This window comes from Dipodomys spectabilis, unplaced genomic scaffold (assembly GCF_019054845.1).
Source record: "Dipodomys spectabilis isolate Male_0828 unplaced genomic scaffold, ASM1905484v1 ptg000421l, whole genome shotgun sequence".
NCBI classification, from domain to species: Eukaryota; Metazoa; Chordata; class Mammalia; order Rodentia; family Heteromyidae; genus Dipodomys; species Dipodomys spectabilis.
Window position 1 is genome coordinate 4,734,414 of NW_024871098.1, and position 23,869 is coordinate 4,758,282.

Below are 23,869 nucleotides of genomic sequence, written 5' to 3' on the forward strand. Positions count from 1 at the left end.
CTCCATTTCTCACTCTCTCTTTCTTTCTCTCTCATACACACACACACACACACACACACAGACTCAGAACAGTGCCTCTCCTGAGTTTGTCAGTTCCTCATCTGGGACAATGTACAAGCTGGGGCATGGGGTTCCCTTGTCAGAACCAGGGGATCCCACCAAAGGGGAGCACCATTCTAATAAAAAAGAACCACCCTGCCTCTCCCTTTCTCCAGAGTCAGAATCTTCCTCTTGAGAACAACAAACCTTAACTCCACATAAACCAAAACCCTAGGCCAGGATGCTGGATAGAGTGCTGAGACAGGTGGCTCCTCAGAGCCAGGACAGATAACAAGCAGGGGTTCATGGTTCCCCCAGAGGGGTGTCTGACCTGGGATGGGGGCGGTTTTGGGGAAATGGATGGGCTCCTAAATGTTACATACATGGATGGACTTCCTACTTCCAGCCTAGATGCTTCTGGGTGACTTGGTGCATTCTTGGGGAGGATGAGGAGACCAGATGGACTGGGAGCACCAGCAGATTCTGGCAGAGCTGGGAAATGTGATCACCCTGTGAGAACTGATGACAGCTGGGGTGGGGAGAATAGGCTGGGTGTGGGTGAGAGGGGGTGTGTTTCTCCCAGATATTGATCTTCTATCTGATCCCCAGTGTCCTCACCTCCCTAGTGGGCTTTTCTGGGACCCTCCTCAGGTGAAAGGGTGACCAAGCATAGAGGACAAGGGCTCACACAGCAAGGGGGTCTATCTTCTGCATCCAACACCCCCACCCCCAGAAATAAAGGAAAAGACCTGAGAAGGCAGGTTTGGAGATGCTGCTCCCCACCTCTGACTGAAGCCACCAGGTTCCCACCAAGGTGAGGAAGGGTGCAGATGGGTGGCTGTGTGGCTCCATTACTACAGGCCAGGATCTCTCTGGTGCCCCCTCCTCACCCAACCCTGCATCTTCCCGTTTCCTGGGACACTGGCCACTAGGGACATGAGAGGGATCCTCGGGTTGCCACTCACCCCCACCCCCCACACCTGGGGTGCATTTGGGGCAGAGCCAGGGTGTACTATGGGATGCAGGGGAGGCACAGGTGGGACAGGAGAGGGGAGGCGGGAGGCACGGGTCGGATCCGGGTTCGCAGAATGGGGGAGACTATGAGGGGGGGTCGAGGGGTTCACTGGGCAATGGGGTCCCAGGGTATGGGCCCACAGGGTGGCCACTCACGTGTGCTGCTGGGAGCAGCTTTAGGCAGTGGCTCCAGGTGTGGCAGGCCCAGAATCCAAGGACCAGCGACCTGGACCGGGTCACTGAAACAAGCCAGCCAGGGGCACGTTATCTCAGCTGGGCAAATGAGAGAGGCTCGCCGGGTCTAGGCTAGCAGTGCCATTTTTGAAACATGGCACCTTGGGGAGGGTCGGGGAGGGAGGGGCGGGATCTGAGGGCTCATGGTATGGCAAGCATGGCCTCTGGTCCCCCTCAGCTGCAGACAACTCAGCTCCCGCCTCATCCACAGCCAGACCTGTTTCCGCCGATGCCGCCATCACCCCTGCCACTGCTGCCCCCAAGGCTGCCTCTTTAGCTACCTCCTCCTCAGTGGCCTCCTCCTCTGTGGCCACTGCCACCACCATGATAATTGGAACCTTGGACTTGGGACAGCCCATGGCCACCATGCCACCATGGGGCTGCTTGAGGTGATGTTTCTGCTGTGCTAGCTCCTCATGCTCTGCGCTCCCAGTCAGGAACTTCACTTCAATTGAGGCCTCAGCCAGCCACTGAAGCCACTTCCTCTCATGCATGTACTTACTCCTCTCTGCTCTCTCTCTCTCTCTGCTTCCACTCCTCTTGCGGGCCACTTCGACCCCTCCACGCATGCCTGCTTGCCACTGAGAGCCCCTGGCCACTGCTACCACCACAGTGAGCCCTCTGAGCCCTGCCTCCTCCTCCCCACTGCCCCACCCCCTCCTCTCCTCAACCCCCCCTACTCCCCTCATCCCCGCCCTCCACCCTTGCCTACAAGAGCAGCCCCGCCTGGGCCCTAAGGCTTCCAGGCCATGGGATTTGCAGCCTCACCTCAGCTCAGCACTCCCCGCCAACCCTAACACTTGCCCAGGGAATCAAATCTCCCCTCAGCCCCACCACTGGAGGAGACTCTCCTCCATTCCTCTCCACTCCACACATCAAGCAGGTACACGGTGACCCCTGTGCGTGTGTATGTAGGTGTCTTTGTGTGTGTGTGTGTTTGTGTGTGTGTGTGTGAGAGCAAGTGAGCGAGAGCGAGAGAGAGAGAGAGATTGTTGGGGATAACTACCTCAGAACAAAGCACCCTTTGGGATGACTCAGCACACAGAACACTTCAAAAAACAGCACAAAGCACCCTGTGTAAAAGACTCAGCACAGTGTGCCCTTTGAAGCACTTAGCATATAGTAACCTTTGGGATAACTCAACATACAGCTCCCCTTAAAGGAGGAAGTCCATAGCATGCAGTGTATAGGACTCAGTTCATGGCAAGCTTTGAAAAACTCAGCACGTAGAACACTTTTCCAGGACTCAGCACATAGCACCCTGTGTTAAGGCTCCACACACACCACTCTTTGAAGGGCTGAGTATGTAGCACCCTGTGTAAAACATTCAGTGCACAGCACCCTTTACAAAACTCAGCACATAGCAGAGTTTTGAAGGACTCAGCATATACCACCCTGTGGAAGGGCTCAGCACACAGCACCATTTGAAGGACAGTACAGAGCACCCCGTATAAAGGACTCAGCACATAGCACTTGAAAAACTCACCTCATCCGACTCTTCTCAAGGATGCAGCACATTGCATCCATTGGGATGACTCAGCATACAACCCCCTTTGAAGGACTCAGCAAAAGTACTCTGTGTAAAGGACTCGGCCCACAGCACCCATTGAAAAATTCACCTGTCCCTCCCTTCTCAAGGGCTCAGCACATAGCACCCTTTGGGATGAATTAGCACACTGCACCTTTTGAAGGACTCAGCATAAAGTACATTCTTTAATTGACTCAGCACACAGCACCCTTTGAAAAACCCAGTAAGGCCCACTCTTCTCAAGGACTCATAATATAGCACCCTTTGTGATGACTCAGCACACAAATGCTTTTGGAGGACTCAGCACAAAACCCCCATGTGGGAAGGACCCAGAAAATAGCACTCTGTGAAGGACTCAGCACATAGCTGCATGTCACAAGTTCAGCTGTCATTAGAATTAGGGTGCTTTCTTCTGTATCACCATTCTTCAGAAACACTTCACAAATCCTACTAGTTCACCTTTAGTTAACCTGTTTTATGGGGGAGGGTCAGCTGGGGGTCTTGAACTCACAGCGTGGGGGCCCTGTCTCTGAGCTCTTTGATTCAATGTTAGAGCTCAACCACTCTGAGACATTTTGTTTTTTTGGGGGGTGGGGGTTGTTCTTTGACAGGCCTTACAGTGATCAGGAAGGCCAAGTTGTGGTGTCCATGGACAAAGGCTCTTAGCTTGGCCTGGAGCTGACCTCTCCCTTCCTTGTGTCCCTGGAAGCTGGGCCTCCTGGAGCTCTCTTGGCATAAGATGGAACAGATCTGCTCTGGAATCAGCATTTAGGGTGGGCAAAAGTCAGCTTTGCCCTGGTCACTTCCCCCAATTGAACTCTACATGACGATAGTCCCCCACGATGACACGGGCCACATGTCCCGCATCTGGCTACAAGGGGGCAGGAGTCACCCACCATAGGGATTGTACCTGGGAGTTGTGTTTACTCTTGCTTCCCTGGGCCCCTATCATGCTTCAAAGCCACCCTGGACAGGAATGTACTTGAGAGTCTTACCTACAATTAACCATCAAAAAGCAAGTGGGGCTGTGGCTCAAGTAGAAGAGCACTAGCCTTGAGCAAGAAAACTCTGGAATAGAGCCTAGGCCCTGAGTTCACACACACACACACACACACACACACACACACACACACACACACACACACACACACACACACACACCCCACATGCATGCAAAATGAGAGATTTCTACACTGCAATCTTTGGGTATTCTCTACCTTTTCCCCACTAAGCCTGGTGGCTGTTGACCTAGGTATTTGATGCATTCAACACCAGCTGGCATCTTTTATTTTGGGGAACAGAATTGCTAGAATATCAGCCTTCCCACATCCCAGCTCCTTGACTGGGTCAAGGTCTATCCAGGCCCTTTGGGGCTCCTTTTACAGAATAGCCAAGATGCCTTCAAAAGGCATCACATGCTGGGCACTGGTGGCACATGCCTGTCATCCTAGCTACTCTGGAAGTTGAGATCTAGAGGACCTCGGTTCAAAGCCATCTTGGGCAGGAAAGTATGTGAGACTCTTATCCTCGATGAACCATCAGAAAACAACAAGTGGCACTGTGGCTCAAGTGGTGGAGTGCTAGCCATGAGAAAAAGATCTCAAGGACAGTGGCCAGGCACTGAGTTCAAGCCCCAGGATGGGAAGAACAAATCTATCTTTGTTGGAGGCTTGTTTACCCTTTGAAAACTCTTCATTCTTTGCGATAAGCTTAACATGGGCCTCTTCCCTGGCCACGAATGGTCCATTAGATGTCCCTTGAATATGGGCCACCTCCCGGAAGCCTCTGCCCTACCTGACCCTCAGTTTCCCTTCCCATCACCTGGAGATGGAGGCCTGAGAGAAGGCCACCTGGCCACCTACTTATGGTGGCTGCTGAGGCTTTTAAGAGTCAGTATGTCACATAGAGATTCATCATCTGCATCAGTCTACAGAAGAAAGGGAGGGAATACTCCTTGCCTGAGCCTGTGAGCTGTGGGTGATCTGCATCTGTGGCTTCTGCAGCAGGATGTGCTCCATGGGGGAGTCCTCTATGGGGTAGGGTACCCCGACCTGTCCTTTGGCAGTTTCCACACTGCTTTGAAGTGGCAATTCTTCCAAACCTTTCTGCTCCTCCCTCATTTTGACCACCGTGGAGTCTGAGGTGTCTGAAGCGGTGGTGGTGGCGGGGGACTCAGCCTGTGCTGGCATCTGGTGACTGCTGTCCATGCCTTCCCCTGAGAGGAATCACAGGGGCTCCCACAGCTCTCTCCTCTTCATCTTCTCCTGGGACAGCCAGCACATGTGCCCAGCTTTCTCCTGGCACAGCTCACAGGACGAACATCTGCTATTTACACGCCACGAGGGAGTCCTCGATGATGCAGATGTGTGCCAACAGATGGCTGCATCCATGGTGGTGCCCATCCACTGGATTCCAGAAGTCCACATCAATAGGCAGGTCATGGACAAAGCAGATTTTCTTCTCGGATGCCCACGTGTCCTGCTTCCCATCCTCACGTATGCTGTGGTGCCAGCTCGCAGGGTGGGGGGCCAGTGGCTCCAGTTTCTCTGGCACTGAGCTGCCAAGTGGACTTGGCACCCGCAGTGGGCCTGCAACTCTTGGTGCAGGAATTTCTCCCTGTGGATTTCAGCCATGGAGAGTGGCCCCAGATCCACGTCCCTCTCAGTTTGGGGGATGTCTCCATCCTCTGCGATGGTCATGTCTGGGGGAGTTGCCTCCTCACCTTTTGCTTCTCCAGGGCTCTCAACTTTCCCTTCCCCATGGAAAGCCAGGAAGCTCAGCTGGGCCTGCAGGCTCTCCTCTTATGGTCTGGTCACTTCCAGGCATTTGAGGGTGTCCTGCCACTTTGGGGGCACCACTGGTCCCAACAGTTGGTGGGGCCTGCACTTGTTTCAGCTGCTCCAGCAGCTGGTCTGCCTCTCTAGGTGCTGCTGCAGGGCCTCGTTCTCAGAGCTCAGCTGCTCATTGGAGGTGATGTGCAGCTCACAGGTGGCTCTGAGCTCCTGCATCTGGGCCAGGGACTGCTCCTGCCGCTCCTGCAGCTCCCAAGCTGCTTGACTCTCTTTCTCTCAGCCACCTCTTTCCATTCCTCTATCTTCTTCACTGTGTGGTCCAGCTGTTCTCACAGATGTTTCTTCACCTGCTGCTCTGAGTCTAAGATGCTGGCCAGCTTCTCCTTCTCACTGCTCATCATGTGGAGAGAGGCCCTCAGCAGTACCAGCTGTTCTTCCATCTGTCAGTTGCACACATGCGCATCGTGGGATCTTGCAGATCTCCTGCTGATCCTTGGCCTTCTCCAGTCTCCACAGTTGCTTCTCCTGCTCCGTGTTCTGGAAATGGAGCCTTTGGTTTTCCTGGACCTGGATGTGAAGTTGTTCCTCCAGGTTTTTCAACTCCATCTGCGTGCAATAGGCCTGGGCTTTCATCTGCTGCTTGACCGGAGATGGTCCCGAAGGGGGCCATGTCTCTGCCAGCTTCCTTCTCATTTCCCCCAGCTCCTTCTCTAGGTTAAACACCTGCCTTGCCCCTCTATTCTTCTCCTCTGGCAGTTGGTTCACCCAGTGGGTCAGCCGCCGGGCCTCCTCCTTATGCACAGACCTCTCAATGCTCAGGTCTTCTGTGAAGGTGTCTCTCTCTAGATTCGCTGCAGTCACCATCCAGCTCAGGTTGTCCAGTAGTCTCTTTAGTACCTCATGCCCTGCCAGCACTTGTTGGAACTTGCCGATTCTGCTCTTCATGTTGCTCCACTGTGTCCAGAGTGCTTCCAGCTTCTCTTGCAACTCAGTGTTCACTTGCTCCAAGTCATTGAAACTTCTGATCTTTTCCTTGAGCTGAAGGGTCACATCATTCAGCTGTTCAAAGAACATTTCGGTCTCATTCTGTGAGCAGTGACCACAGAAGCTGCCATCTCCAGCTCTGCCATGTGCTACTCTGCGGTCTGCAGGCAGCTGGTGAGAGCTTCATTGTCCCTTTCTCTATCATTGGTCGCCTGCTGCACGCGGGCTGGTGAACATTGTAAATCACTTTCTTCCCAAACCAACCTCTCTATGGGTGCCTTGTGGATCTCTAGCTCCCTTTTCATTGCTGTGTGCAGTTGGGCTATCTTCTCCTCTCTTACTCCCGTTCATCCTGCAAGTCTGTCTTTTCCTGCTTCAGTGGTTGGATCTTGGCACAGAGCTCCTCTTTTCTTCTTTTGCTGGGATCCAGGGTGGGCACCACATGTCAGTACACCTCTGCAGATCCTTGGTGTTATCGGGACCATTGACACTCTGGACCCTGGTGGCTGTGGCTGTGTCCAAAGGCAGGGGAGGCCCATGGTCAGCATCATATTTGGCTGGACTCTCCTTTGAGTCACACTCCCCAGTGGTGTTTGTCTTGGGGATCCTTCACTTTTTAATGTTCTTAGTTTTCTTGAATGTTGCAGATCTGTTGGGAGGAGTCTTCTGCCAGTGTTCTTGTGGCAATTTCTTGCCCGCAGCTCTCTCATGGAATCCTGTTGTTTCAGACATCTGAGCGCTGGGAAAGATGGGCTGGCCACTTTCCCAAGGTCTGGAAAATGCTCTATTCACCCACTCACTGTCTAGGACCTCAATTTCCTACTCTACTCCAATGTGGCCTCGAGTATCTTGCTCACCACTCAGCCACCTCTACCTTCCTCAACTGCTAGTAGTGGTGTCAACCAACTGAGGGAATCCAGGTGCTACTGGGCAGCATGGAATTTGGGCGTGTCCACCATTCTTGTTTCCCATTGGTCAGAGAGAAACATAAAAGAATGGGGGTGTGGATGGATTCCTGTGATGCAGGCAGAATGGGCAGAGTCAAGATGACAGCACCCCTTTCATATGAAACTCTGTCCAGTCCAGTTGAGGACAAGAGGGTGACCTGCTTTAGCTGGATGGCTGCACAGATTGTTGTGTTTGTCTGTTTGTTGCCAGTCCCTGACCTTGAAGTCAGGATCTGGGCACAGCCCTTGAGCTGCTTTTGCTCAAGGCTAGCCCTCAACTAGTGAAGCCACATGGCTCTACTTCTGGCTTTGTTGGCGCTGAGGTTGGACAGGGGTCTCAAGGACTTTCCTGTCTAGGGTGACTTTGACCATGATCCTCCTATCACAGCCTTGTAAGTATCAAGGAGGACTGCTGAGAGCCATTGGTGCCTGCCTAATCATTGATGTTGCTGATGTTCTTGGACAGACCAGTGATTTCCTTATCCTCAGGTTTAAGTGGTGAGAGTTGGAGCCCACATCCTGGTCCTGCCACCTCCAAATGGCAGGTGATCCTAAAAAACTCAATCCTATCCATATAAATACCAATGGCATGTGATATATGTGATTGAATGGACAGTTCTTGAATGATTCTAGGATAAAATTATACACAATTATATTATAGGACACTGATCAATTTTAATTAATACTTTATCAAGCATTTAAACAATCACATTCATTAAATGGAGGCAGAATGAAATACCTAAGAATTGGACATCACATAGAACAGTTGCCATTTTTTCTGTCAGGACTGGGATTGGAACGCATGGTCTGGGTCACTCTTTTGCACTGTGTGGAAAAGGGAAGCTCACCTCCTTGAAGTCATGAAATTCAAGTCTGTTCCTTAGACCTGAAATCAATCCCCAGCACTAGAAAATATCCTATTCATGTACATTTTAAATATTTGATTTATATTTATATACATAGGTTGACTCCATATAGCTTTCAGTGTTTTCGTTTTTATTTTTTGTTTTATTCATGTATTGGCCATTTATTTTATTGACTATTATGGCACATAGAACATTAATTCCATAGGATATAGGTCTGCATATATGTTCCACTTCATACCTGACTCCTAGGACTTTCACAAAAAAAAGAAAACGTTTGTCACCATCAGTTTCTTACTCCACGATTCATTTATTGGAAGTGCTGGCATCTGAACTATGGCCTACAAGGCCCAATTCATGAATGGGTGAGTGTCAACACGCCATCCTGGGGCAAATCGAGCTGACAGGCAATTCCAAGGACCTTAGATCGAGCCCCAGGGTTTTACAAAATAAGAACAGAGTGACACCCAGAGGTAGTATGCTAATAAATATATATCTTAATAAAGTGCCAGACATGTCTACACAATATTCAGTTATGTAGACTACATTTCTACCAAATTCTTGTGTAATTATTATGCCTCTATGTAATTAATGTTATTGTTTTCATCCTTAATAAACTATTAAGTAAATTAGTGTCCTGAAATTATTGCATCCCTGTGAGAAATAGTATTCTTTTAATGCTTCATAAGATAATTAAATAGAATCAATCAGCTGACTGAAATCATGAAGTCTAATTTTATTCAAGTATCATTCATGAACAACCTATTCAACCATGATATTGATAACATTCCATCGTTATTCCTGTGAATGTGAATGAGTCTCTTAGGATCTCCCACCATCCAGAAGTGGCATGACTGGGATTCGAACTGTAGGCCTATGTTGCCATGCGGGACTATGGCTTCCTCAAAAGCCCACAATTAAAAAAAAATATTTAGCTCCCTGGTTCCCATTCGAGCCATTTTTTCTGCGAGGCCAAGGATTTGTACTCAGGTCTGGGTTACCCGATAGTCTGCTAGCCACAGCCAATGCAAAGTGAGGTACCCTTTGTAGCCGTGTAATTTGGACCCAGGTTGGTCACCATGAAAAGGAAGAAAATGTAAAAAATCCATCCTGTGGCTATTTTTCTGTGTGGGGTTTTTTTTTTTACTCCTGCAAGGCTTCAGGGCCTAGGATCACAGGGTCGACTATGGGCCTATGGCAGCCCACCTGCCTAAAGTGATCGAAGCTGAGGCAGGGTTTCCATGAAGTGAGTTCAAATCCATTGGTTAGCAAAAAAAAAAAAAAAAAAAAAAAAAAAAAAAACCAAAAAAAACCCCTAAAAACTAATAAAGCACTCTAGTTCAGAATTCACACCATTTTTCTGCCACAGCTCAGATTCCAACTCAGGTCTAGGTAACACTATAGCACTGTGGGGGAAGGGGAAGCTTACCATTCTTGAAGACTACAAGGTCAGGCCTGCTCCCAGGGCCTAAAATGAACCCCCAGCACTGGCAAAAATCATATGCCCATCTATTTTAAACATAGGATCTCTATTCACATTCATTCATTCAGTACAATTATTCTTTTTATTGTGTGTCTTAGTCATGGATGCATTTTGTTTATTGAGCATGATGACAGATATAACTGTGCTAGCATGGATGACAATCTATTCCCATGTCTATAGAGTTGCTTAAGTCTTCTCCATACTAGCTGAGACCCAGAACTTTCACAGGACAGGAAACAGGTGGATAGATTGGATTCTCATACCTGCATTCCTCTTTTGGCAGTGTTGGGATTTGAAGTCAGAGCCTAGCAGGCCCAATTGGAGAAAGGGTCAAGGTCAGGACACCATGATGTGAGCATCTAAGGAACTAGGCTGTTCCCAGGACCTGAGATTGAGCCCAGAGGATAGGGCAGGTGGAGAGCACAATAGTCATCCATTCATAAGCTGAAGATAGTATGCATATTTGTTTAGAGTAGGAGAGATGGCGACCTGTGATGGAATCCAATCTACCTTGTGACTACTGATTCTTGGATCTTTCCCGATGCCTACATTTCATGACTGTGATGATTATGGTCATGCTTCATCAATTCTTCATTAAAAATAATCGATACCCCAGGAATCTTGCCTATCATTTAATACTCACATCCTGCAGGAACTACTCATTCAAGGATGAGATTGATCACATTCCACGACTCTTCCTAGGTCCGGAAACAAGTATCTCAGGATCTCACGCCAATCCTTCAATGTAGGGGGCTGACTGGGATTTGACCTCTGGGGCTCTTTGCCTGGATGGCCTGGGGCTTCCCCAACAGCTGCAGGCCTTCAGCCATTCCAGGTAAACTTCCCTCTGTAGGTCGCCGAGTTCAGACCCACCATGGTCACCGTACAAAGGAAAATGAATGTAAAACCACAAGGTGGAACTTCCCACTGCTTTTTTTTCCCTCACAGCTTTCTTTTTTTCCTGCAAGCCCTGGGGTCCTAGGATTTGAGGATGGGCTATAGGCCCAGAGGCCACAGCATAGGATGATCAAAGCTGAGGCAGAGTTGCCACTACTTGAGTTCGAGCACCGGGTCTGGTAAAAAAAAAATATATATATATATATATATATATATATGAAGGAAGTAAGCACCCTAGTGCAGAATTCTCGCCATTATCCTGCCAGAGCTGAGATTTCATCTCAGGTCTGGGTAACTCTGTTGCACTGTTGGGGAAGGGTAAGCTAAACATCTTTGAAGACTACAAGGTCAGGACGGGTCCCAGGGCCTGAATTGAAGCCCCAGCACTGCCAAAAATCATATGTCCAACTATTTTACACATAGGTTCTCTATTTACATACATATGTGGAATGCATCATGCTTTCAGTGTAGTTATTCTTTTTATTGTGTGTCTTAGCCAGGGATGCATTTTGTATTTTATTGAGTATGATGACAGATATAACTGTGCTGACATGGATGACAACCTATTCCCATGTCCATGGAGTTGCCTATGTCTTCTCCACTCTAGCTGAGACCAAGGACATTCACAGGACAGGCAAACAGGTCGACCTATGGGTTCTCACATCAGGATTCTGCTTTTGGCAATGTTGGGATTTGAACTGAGATCCTAGCAGGCCCAATTGGTGAAAGAGTCAAGGTGAGGAAACCAGCATGTGAACAACTGAGGAGCTAGGCCATTCCCAGGACCTGACAATGAGCCCCAGGGAGGGCCAGGATAGGCATAAATTCATACTTGAAACATAGTATCTGTATTGACATATATGTGTGGGCAGCATCTTGTGTTCGGTGCATTTCTTCTCCTTAATTTATGTCTAATTCATGATGGTATTGTGAACTTTACTGAGTATGGTGACAGATATAACTGTACTGACATGGATGATGACCTGTTCCCATGGTTATAAGGTTGCCTATGCATTCATTCTCCATCCTAGCTGAGACCCAGGACTTCCACATTCGAGGAAATCAGGCGCAATGACTGGCTTCTGACATCAGGATGAATCTTTTGTCAGGCCTGGGATTTGAACTCAGGTCTGGGTAACCCCGTTGTACTGGGGGAAGGGGAAGCTCATCATCCCTGAAGACTAGAATGTCAGGCCTGGTCCAGGGCCTTATTCGAAGCCCCAGCAGTGGACAAAATAACAAGCTTACCTTTTTTAAACATAGGATCTCTATTTACATACAGGTGTGGTATGCATCTTGCTTTCAATATAGTTATTTTTTAAATTTTGAGTCTTATTCATGGATGTATTGTGTATTTTATTGAGTATGGTGACAGGTATATCTGTGCTGCTGTGGATGACAAGCTATTCCCATGCCTATAGATTAGCCTATATAGCATTCTCCATCCTCAATGAGGCCCAGGACCTTCACAGGACAGGAAATCATGTGGATCCATTGGTTTCTCACATCAGGATGAATCTTTTGGCTGTCCTGGTGTTTGAACTCAGAGCTTAGCAGGCAGAATTGGGGAATGGGTCAAGGTGAGCACACCAGCATGTGAGCCACTAAGGTGCTAAGCTGTTCACAGGACCTGAGCTCATGCCCTGCGGCCGTCAATATACTCATGAAATCATAATTTAAGGAAAGGAGCTATATTTCCATACATGGGTCAGTGGCATCTTGCGTTCAGTGTACTCATTCTCTTGAATTCGTGTCTTATTCATAGATGCAATATGTATTTTACTGAGTGTGATAACAGTTAGAACTATGCTGACATTGCTGGCAAACAATTCCCATGAGTATAGAGTTGCCTATATAGCATATTCCATTCTAGCTGAGACCCAGGACTTTCACATCATAGGAAAACTGGTGCAACTATTGGCTTCTCATATCAGGATGAATCTTTTGGTAGTGCTGGGATTTGAACTCAAGGCCTAGCAGGCTCAAGTGGTGGATGAGGCATGGTGAGCACACCACCACGTGAGCCACTAAGCATCTAGGTCTTTCCTGGAACCTGAGATCAAGCCCCGGTGGACGCTATAGTAGTCATAAATTCAGAATTTAAACAGACGATCTCTATTTCCATACATGGGTGGGCGGCATCTTGGGTTCAGTGTAGTTATTGTCTTTATCTGGTGTCTTACTCATTGATGTATTGTGTATTTTCTTGAGCATAGGATGACAGATATAACTGTGGTGACCTGGATGACAAGCTATTCCCATGAGTATAGAGTTGCCTATACATTTTGCATCCTAATTGCGACCCAGAACTTGCACAGCACAGAACAGGTGCAACAACTGGTTTCTCACATCAGGGTGAATTTTTGGAAGTGCTGTGATTCGAACTAGGGGCCTAGGAGGCCCATCTGTCCAATGGGTCCACATGAGCAAACCAGCCTGTGAGCCACTAAGGAGCTGGGCTGTTCCCAGGAGCTGAGATCAAGCCCCAGGGAGGCCACAAGAGTCCTCAATCCATCATTGAAACATGGGATGTATATTCACTTCAGTGTGTGGACTTCCTCATGCATTGAGTGTAGTTATCTTCTCTATTTTGTATGCTATTCATGGATGTATTATGTACGTTTTGAGTATATATGACAGGTGTAACTGGGCTGACATGGATGACAACCTTTTCCCATGGCCACAGGGTGGCCCATGCATTCTCCATCCTAGCTGAAACCCAGGACTCACACAGGAAAACAGGTGAAATGTCTGGCTTCTGACAGGATGAATATTTTGGCACTGTTGGGATCTGAACTCAGCACCTAGCAGGCCCAATAGGCGAATGGGTTCATATAAGCACACCAGCCTGTGAGCCACTAAGGAGCTCAGCCGTTCCCAGGACCTGAGATTGAGTCCCAGGGGAAAGGCAGGGGGAGCACAATAGTCATCTATTCATAAGCTGAAGGTAGTAAGCAAATAAGTACATATCTGTATAGAGTAGGAGACATGGAGACCTGTGTTTGAATCCAATCTACCCTGTGACTACCGATTCTTGGATCTTCCCTAATGCCTCCATTTAATGAGTGTGATGATTATGGTCATGCTTCATCAACTCTTCACTAAAAATAATCGATATCCCATGAGTCTTGACTATCATTTCCTACTCGAATCCTCAGGAACTACTCATTCAAGGAAGAGATTTATCGTATTTCATGTCTCTTCTTAGGTCCAGAATTGAGTATCTCAGGAACTCCTGCCATTCCCTCAATGTAGGATGGCTGACCAGGATTCGACCTCGGGGCCTCCATTGCCCGGTCATCCTGTGGCTCCCCCGACAGCCAGCAGGCCTTCAGCCACACCAGGTCACCTTCAATCTGCAGTCCACCGGGTTTGGTCTCACCATGGTCAACATTCAAATGAAAATAAACCTAAAAGCACCAGTTGGAACTTCCCGCCACTTTTTCTCCTCCGGCTTCTTATTTTTTCCTACAAACACTGGGGTCATAGGATCCGAGGATGGGCTGTGGTTCCAGAGGCTGCAGCCTAGGATGATCGGACCTGAGGCAGAGTTGCCACAACTTGAGTTCAAGCCCCAGGTCTGGCAAAAAATATTAAAAAATTGAAAAATTATGAATGAAGCACCCTAGCTCAGAATTCGCGCCATTTTACTGCCAGAGCTGGAATGTGAAATCAGGTCTAGGTAACTCTTTTGCACTGTGGGGGAAGGAGAAGCTCACTATCATTGAAGACTGTAAGGTCAGGCCTGGTCCCAGGGTCTGAATTGAAGCCCAAGCTCAGGCAAAAATCATATGCCCACCTATGTTACACATAGGATCTCTATTTACATACATGTGTGGAATGCATAATGTTTTCAGTGTAGTTGTTCTTTTTATTGTGTGTCTTAGTCAAGGATGCATTTTATATTTTATTGCATATGATGACAGATATAACTGTGCTGACTTGGATGGCAACCTATGCCCATTTCTACAGAGTTTCCTACTCCTTCTCCATCCTAGCTGAGACTCAGGACATTCTCGGGACAAGAAACCAGGTGGATCAATGGACTTCTCACATCAGGATCCATGTTTTGGCAGAGTTGGGATTTGAACTGAGAGCCTAGCAGGTCCAATTGGCAAAAGAGTCAAGGTGAGGACACCAGCCTGTGAGCATCTAAGGAGCTAAGTCATTCTCAGGACCTGATGTTGTGCCCCAGTGAGGGCCAGGATAGGCATAAATTCATAATAGAAACAGGATATGTATTGACATATATGTGTGTATAGCATCTTGCATTCAGTGCATTCCTCCTTATTTTGTGTCTAATATATGGAGGTATTGTGTATTTTACTGAGTATGGTGACAGGTATAACTCTGCTGACATGGATGATGACCTGTTCCCATTGTTATGAGGTTGCCTATGCATTCATTCTCCATCCTAGCTGAGACCCAGGACTTCCATAGGAGAGGAAAACAGGTGTAAAGACTGGCTTCTAACATCAGGATGAATCTTTTGTCAGGCCTGGGATTTGAACTCAGATCTGGGTAACCCTGTTGCACTGTGGAGCAAGGGGAAGCTCATCATCCCTGAAGACTAGACTGTCAGGCCTGGTCCAGGGCCTGATTTGAAGTCCCAGCAGTGGACAAAATAACAAGCTTACCTTTTTTAAACATAGGATCTCTATTTACATACAGGTGTGTTATGCATCTTGCTTTCAATGTAGTTATTTTTAAATTTTGAGTCTTATTCATGGATGTATTTGTATTTTATTGAGTATGGTGGCAGGTATATCTGTGTTGCCATGGATAACAACCTATTCCCATGGCTATAGAGTTGCCTATATTGCATTCTCCATCCTCGATGAAGCCCAGGACTTTCACAAGACAGGAAAACAGCTGTAAGGATTGGTTTCTCACATCAAGATGAAACTTTTGGCATTGCTGGGAGTTGAACTGTGGGCCTATCAGGCCCAACTTTCTAGTGGGTCCATATGAGCTCAACAGCTTTTGAGTTCCTAAGGATCTAGGCCCTACCCAGGACCTGAGATTGAGCTCCGGGGTGGGGTTTGTGCACCATATTCATCCATTCATAAGCTGAAGCTAGTATGCTAATAAATACCTATTTGTATAGAGAAGATGTGGCAAGCTGTGTTGGAAACCTATCTACCATGTGACTACCAATTCTTGGATCTTTCCCAGTTCCTCGATTTCCTGAATGTAATTATTATGGTCACATTTCGTGAAGTCTTAATTAAAAATAATTGTTGTGCCAGAGGTCTTGCCTAACATTTCCTATGTGAATCATGCATGAACTTCTCAACTCTTCCCTAGGCCTGAATTCAAGCACCAGCCCGAAAAATGTAACATTTATAGGCATTTTAAATATGTGATTTATATTTACATTTATATATTCAGGCTGTATCGTGTTTGTTCGTGTGATTCATTATATATTATTATTGATTGACTGAATTAACATTTATTTTATGAACTGTGAGTGCACCTACATCATTTATTACATTTATTCCAATCTATTCAGTAGCATGTAGCTTTGCACACATATTATGTACATCATTCCTGACACCCAGCACTTGCACAGAAATGGAAAACAGGTGTCTCACTTGGAATCTTACTCCAAGATGAAATTTTTGGCAATGCTGGTACCTGAACTGAGGGCCTAGAAGTCCCAGTTCATGAATGGGTGAGTGTCAGCATGGCAGCCTCTAGCCCATTCAGCTACCAAGTGGATCCCAGGACCTAGGATGGAGCCACAGGTTTGGCCAAAATAGCAGTACCTTTCTATCTGGTATATATAACAGATATATATATATATATATATATATATATGTATTTATTTGGTATACAGATAAATATATATTTAGATATTTTGATACTGCCAGTGATGTCTATGTGGAATTAAATGACACATACTACGTTCTTACAGATTCTCAGGTCTTTAGTGAGGACTCCATTTAATGAATAGTATTCTTTTAATGCATAATAAACTATGAATTAAAGTCAATCTGTGTTCTGTGATTATTGGGTCTAAATTTATACTAGACTGATTGATGAACTACTCATCCAACCATGACATTGATCATATTTCTCTGGCGTTCCTATGGACAAGCAATAGATTCTTAGGCTCTCCAGCCCTTTGTAAGTAGCATAACTGGGATTCAAACTCAGGACCTAGGTGTCCTGGTTGGCCTATGGCTTCGCTGACAGCCTGTCAGCCTTCAGCAATGCCAGGTGACCTACAGGTTGCAGCAGTGTTATTTGGACACGGGATGGTCACCATGCAAGGATGGAAAACCAAGAAACTGCCATCCGTAGGTGGTTCCTGGCTTTTTTTTTTTTGGTGCTGTTTTCATTTTTGTTTTCCTGTCAGCCCCCGAGGCCTAGTATCCCAGGATGGTCTGTGGGTCCAGAGGCTGCACCATCCCTGCCTAGGTTGATGTTAGCTGAGGCAGAGTTGCCACGATATGAGTTCAAGCCCCGTGCTGGGCAAAAAAATAAAAAATAAAAAAAAATAAATATTTTAAAAAATATTAAATATAGCCTGGTGGCAGTTATGGTTCATGCCTGTAATCTTAGCTACTCAGGATGCTGAGATCTGAACATCACAGTTAAAAGTCAGCCAGGTCAGGAAGTCTGTGAGACACTTATCTCCAATAAACCACTAGAAAACCAGAAGTGGTGCTGTGTCTCAAGTATTATAGCACTCGCCTTGAGCTGAAGAGCACAAGGACAGCTCCCAAGGCCAGAGTTCAAGTCCCATGATATACATACATATATACAAACATACAATACTAATGAAGCTCCTTGGCTTGGAATTCATGTCCTTTTTTTCTGCCAGGCCTGGGAATTGAACTCAGAGTCTGGATAACTCTAATTCACTGGGGGGATGGGGAAACTCACCCTATTGGAAGACAAGCAATTCAGGCCTGTTCCCTCAGCCGGAATTCAATCCCCAGGCCTGTTAATGTAATATTCATCTACATTTGAAATAATGATTAATATCTACATACTTATGTTTATTGCAATTTTCTTTGAGTGTATTTATTTTATGTTTTGTATTATTCATTCATTATTTTATTGACTATTATTACACTTATAACATGTATTAAATTGATTACATCTTTTGAGAAATATACAGATTTGCATATGTATTATATATATATTATTTCAGACCTAGGACATTCATTGAAATTTTTGAGTAGATCATCCCATGCTTAGAAAAACAGAAAGAATACATCAACCAAATTAATTTATCCCTAGGCACCCCAGTGGCTCACATCTGTAATCCCAGCTACTCAGGAGGTGAGAACTGGAAGATGAAGTTTCAAAGCAAATCCAGGCAGCAAAGCCTGAGAGATATCATCTCCAATTAACTAGCAAAAAGCCAGTCTATAGGTATGGCTGAAGTGGTAGAAAATCAGCTACGAACCACCAAGCCAAGAAAGAGCAAGCTGAGTTCAAGTGCAGGGAGAGGGGGGTAGGGGGATAAAGGGGAGGGAAATCCTCCAAAAACAGAGAACAAAAAAACAGTACACAAATCCCACTTAATTTATGGTACCAACAAACTGAAAGAAAATCAATCTTGTGCATTTGTATAATTTTACATGAGCCCATATGTTCTTAGGTACACTTCAAAGCTATGTTTTTAATAATATTTGTATATATAAATTAATAATGTATATATATATATAAATAAACTAAGAAACCAGCCAATGAAAAAATACTTCTAAATTAGTGCCTTAACCATGGCATTATAAATTATTTGTACAAAAAGTATGTTCGAAGTTTCTTTCTTTAGAATCAATCTTAAAATGTTTGTTCATGTATCAGGCATCAGTGGCTCACACCTATAATCCTAGTTACTCAGGAGGCTGAGAGCTGAGGATGGCAGTTCAAGGCAAGCCCCGGGAGACTCTTTCCTCCAATAAACCAGTAGAAAACAGGAAGTGGCAATGTGGCTAAAGCTGTAGAGTGCTTGCAAAGAGCTGAAGAGCACAGGGATAATGTCCAATCCTTGAGTTCAAGCCCCACCACCGACAAAAAAAAAAAAAGGAAAGAAGTTTGTTCATACAAAATCCTAACATTCTGAGCCTTAGGAAACTTTTCTTCCAGGATCTTATGCTCTTTAGGCAACTATTCCACAACTGAGCTACATCTTAGTACCAATGTTTTTGTTTTTCATTTTAGAATCCATTCATTCCCAAAATGCTTACAAGTAACTACTGTCCTCACAGAAGTGAGTGTTTATTCAGAAACTCAACCTTTGGTGGTATGAAGACTCCCCTAGTCTATTTCATGGTAGGCACTGAGGAAAACTCACAGGACACAATTGCAGACATTTTATAATTACAAAAATTACTCTAAATAGAAATAACATCAACTGCCGGGCACAGGTGGCTTATGCCTATAATCCTAGCTACTCAGGAGGTTGAGATTTGAGGAAGGCGACTCAAGGCTAGCCAGGGAGAAAAGACTGTGAGACTCTTATCTCCAATAAACCTCTAGAAAACTGGAAGTGGTGCTGTGGCTCAAGTGCTTGAGCGTTTGCCTTGAGCACAGAGACAGCAACCAAGCCCAGAGTTCAAGCCCCACAACCGACAAATTAAAAAAAAAAATAGAAAAAATAAGAAATAACATCAACTGTCCCGAACTTCTAGGGAGAAATGATATCCTCATTTTCATTCTCACTCTTCATGGCAGATGGTCAAAAACACCAATGTGCTATGCCGAAATGTAAAAATTTCAACACGTTTTTTGAAAAAATCTCATGTTATAAAATCAAAATGTTTCAAATAAAGGCAAAGTGAACTTTAAAAAAATATTAAAAATGCTAATGAAACTCCTTGGCTTGGGATGTGTGATTTTTATCTGCAAGGCCTGGGATTTGAACTTAGGGACTGGGTAATTATGTTGCACTGTGGGGGAAGGGGAAGCTCACTGTGCTTGAAGACCAGAAATTCAGGCCTGTTCCATAGGCCTGAATTCATGCCCCAGTCATACTCCTTATATATGTTTTAAAGTTAGGATTGAACTTCCATATACATGTTCAGTCTGTATCATGTTTGGTGTGGTTATTCACTATATTTGTTGTTTTATTCATTTATTTACCATTTATTTTACCGATTGTAAGAACACGTAAACATATGTGACATTGTTTACATACTATCAAATTGCATCTAGATTTGTAAACTTGTTCTCCATCATGCCTGACACCCAGCACTCTCCCAGAAAAGGAAAACAGGTGTCACACTTGACTTCTTACTCGAGGATGAAATTCTTGGCAGGCACTGAGATCAAGCCCTAGAGGTAGCCAAAATAGCCATACATGGATAGGCAGGTGGTACTATGCCAATAAATGCATATTAGTAGAGAGTGCCAAAGCCGTGTATCTAGTATTCAATGGTATCTACTATGTTCCTACGAAGTCTTAGGCATTTAGACAGCCAAGATATTATGGAGAAAGAACATATAACCGTCCAAGAAAAGTCCAAGAAATATGATAGATCTTTTCAACAGTTGGAAAACACCATCAGAAGGCTTAATCAGAGGATAATGTGTGTAGAGAAGCACCTAGAAACAGAAGTTAATGGTCTAGGAAATTTGTTTAACAGGATCCTAGCAGAGAACTTCCCAAACATGCAAAAAGATAGGCCTATTCAGATACAAGAAGCCTTTAGAACCCCAAATAGACCAGACCAGAATAGGACAACCCAGCATCACATTATAATCTTCACAGGATCAAATCAGACAAAGAAAAAGAACCATAAAGCTGTCAAGGAGAAAAAATCAATCACATATAAAGGCAAACCAGTTAGGATCACCTCAGATTTCTCAGCAGTGACAATCAAAGCAAGAAGAGCCTGGAATGATGTATGCCATACCGTAAAGACAAACAACAATCAACCAAGAAAACTGTACTCAGCTAAACTCTCCTTCATAAACGAAGGTCAAATAAAAACCTTCCATAGCAAAGAAAAAATGAAACAATATATCTCCACAAAACCAGCCCTACCAAAGATTCTTAAAGATGTCCTACACATAGAAAACCAACAAGACCACAAAAAGGCCAAGAAACCGCAGCCAAACTGAGAATCCAAGAACCACAGAACGAACCCAGTTGCCACAGCCCCCAAGAAGGTGGATAAAATGGCAGAAACTCCCAAACACTTCTCAGTTCTATCTCTCAACATTAACGGACTTAACTCTCCAATGAAGAGACAGACTGTCTAGTTGGATTAAAAAGCAAGAACCTTTTATCTGCTGCCTTCAGGAGTCACATCTTGCCCATAAAAACAAACACATTTTCAATGTTAAAGGCTGGACCAAATTCTACCAAGCAAACGGCCTCCATAAAAAGGCATGAGTTGCAATCCTAATATCAGATAAAATAGAATTCAATTTAAAATAAGTGAGAAGAGTTAAAGAAGGTTGCTACATACTAATTAATGTATCTCTCCTTCAGGAGGATATTACAATTCTAAATATCTATTCACCAAACGGAGCACCCAAATTTATCCAAGAAACCCAAGTTTCCCTCAAATCCCACATAGATCCAAAGACATTAATTGTTTGGGACTTTAACACACCACTATCCCCACTAGATAGATCAACTTGGCAGAAACTCAACAAAGATCGTGCATATCTAAACAACTGCACAGATCAACTAGATTTAACAGACATCTTCCGAAGATTTCACCCAGCAGCACCAGAATACCCGTTTTTCTCAGCAGCATATGGAACATTTTCCAAAATAGACCACATTTTAGGCCACAAAGCAAACTTGTCCAAATTCAGAAACATTGAAGTTATACCTTGCATTCTCTCAGACCACAAGGGATTAAAAGTAGGACTCCACACCAAAAGCCACTAAAGAAAGTCCTGTAACACATGGAGGCTGAACAACACTCTGCTGATAATCATGAGTGCATCATGGAAGATATTAGAAATGAAATTCAAATATTCATGATATTCAACAAAAATCAGCACACAAATTACCAACTCCTCTGCGACACAGTACAGGTAGTACTCAGAGGCAAGTTTATAGCTCTGAGTTCCTACATCAACATATTGGAGAGATCTGAAACCAATAATTTAATGAGACATCTGAGCCTCCTTCAGAAAGAGCAGCAGAATAAACCCCAACCCAATGGACAGAGAGAAATAATTGAAATTAAATCAGAATTGAATGAATTAGAATCCAAAAAAGCCATATAAAGAATCAACAAAATAAACAGTTGATTCTTCGAAAAAATTAACAAAATTGACAGACCCTTAGCAAATCTTATCAGAAAAAGAAAAGAACATACCCAAATAAATGAACTCAGAGATGAGAATAGAAACATCACCAGAGAAACCACCAAGATTCAGAACATTATAAGGAAATACTTCTCAAAACTTTATGCTAATAAGTTTGATAACTTGGTAGAAATGGACCTTTTCCTAGCAAATACTGACATGCCAAAACTAAACCAAGATGAGTTAAATCACCTTAAGAGGCCCATATCAAGCACTGAAATATAATCAGTAATAAGAGATCTCTCATCTTAGAAAAGTCCAGGTCCAGATGGTTTCACAGCGGAATTCTACAAGGTCTTCAAAGCAGAGCTCACATTAATACCCCTCGAAATCTTCAATGAAAGTGAAATACGAAGTTCACTACGGAACTCATTCTATGAAGCCATCATAACCCTCATCAAATCCAGGCAGGGTCTTATCAAAGAAAGGGAACCATAGACCCATTTCTACGATGAACATTCATGAAAAACTTCTCAACAGAATTTTGGCCAATCGACTTCAACAATTCATCCGAAAAATCATACACCAAGATCAAACAGGATTCATTTCAGGGATGCAAAGCTGGTTCAATATACGCAAATCAATTAGTATAATTCATCACATCAACAGGAGCAGGGATAAGAACCACATGGTTATATCATTAGATACAGAAAAAGCATTTGACAAGGTCCAACACCCCTTTATGATGAAGGTTCTGGAAAAATTAGGAATCCATGGAACATTCCTCAATACAATAAAGGCTGTATATGACAAACTTACAGCCAGCATTACAGTTAATGGTGAAAAACTAAAGCTATTTCCTCTTACCTCAGGAAAGAGACAAGGATGTCCACTCTCTCCACTTCTCTTCAATCTAGTATTAGAATGCCTAGCTACAAATAAGACGAGATGCAAACATAAAGGGGATCCAAATAGGGAAAGAAGAAGTAAAACTCTCCTTCTTTGCAGATGACATGATCTTGTGTTTAAAGAATCCCACAGACACCATTCCCAAATTACTCAAGCTCTTTCAAAACTTTGGCACAGTAGCAGGGTATAAAATTAACCCTCAAAAATCAATGGCTTTTCTGTATGCCAACAAAGAAATAGTGAGGCTGAAATTAGGAAAGCAACTCCATTCGTAATAGCCCCACAAAAAATAAAATACCAAGGAATTAACTTAACCAAAGAAGTGAAGGATATCTATGAAGAAAACTTTGAAAACGTGAAAAAGGAAATCAAAACAGAACTTAGAAAGTGGCAAAAACTCCTATGCTGCTGGATTTGAAAGATCAAGATCGGGAAAATGGCCATGCTTCCGAAGGCTATCTCCAAATTCAATGCAATACCTATCAATATTCCAACCTCATTCTTCAAGGAATTAGAAGAGGCAATCCAAAAATACATATGGTACAGTAAAAGACCCCGAATAGCCAAAACAATCCTCAACAGAAAGAGCAGGGCTGGAAGAATATCAATACCAAATTTCAAACTCTACTACAAAGCCATAGTAATCAAAACTGCATTGTACCTGCATAAGAACAGACCTCAGGACCAATGGAACAGAATTGAAAACCCAGAAATGAACACACAGACCTATAGCCAACTAATCTTCGATAACGGAGCTCAAAAAATAGAATGGAAGAAAGACACCTTCTTCAGTAAATGGTGCTTTCTAAATTGGTTAACTACTTGTAGAAAATGAAAGCTAGATTCTTATATATCATTCTGCACCAGAATCAACTCCAAATGGATCAAAGATCTCAGAGTCAAAGCAGACAATCTGAAAACATTACAGGTTGGTATAGGAGAAACCCTAGGTC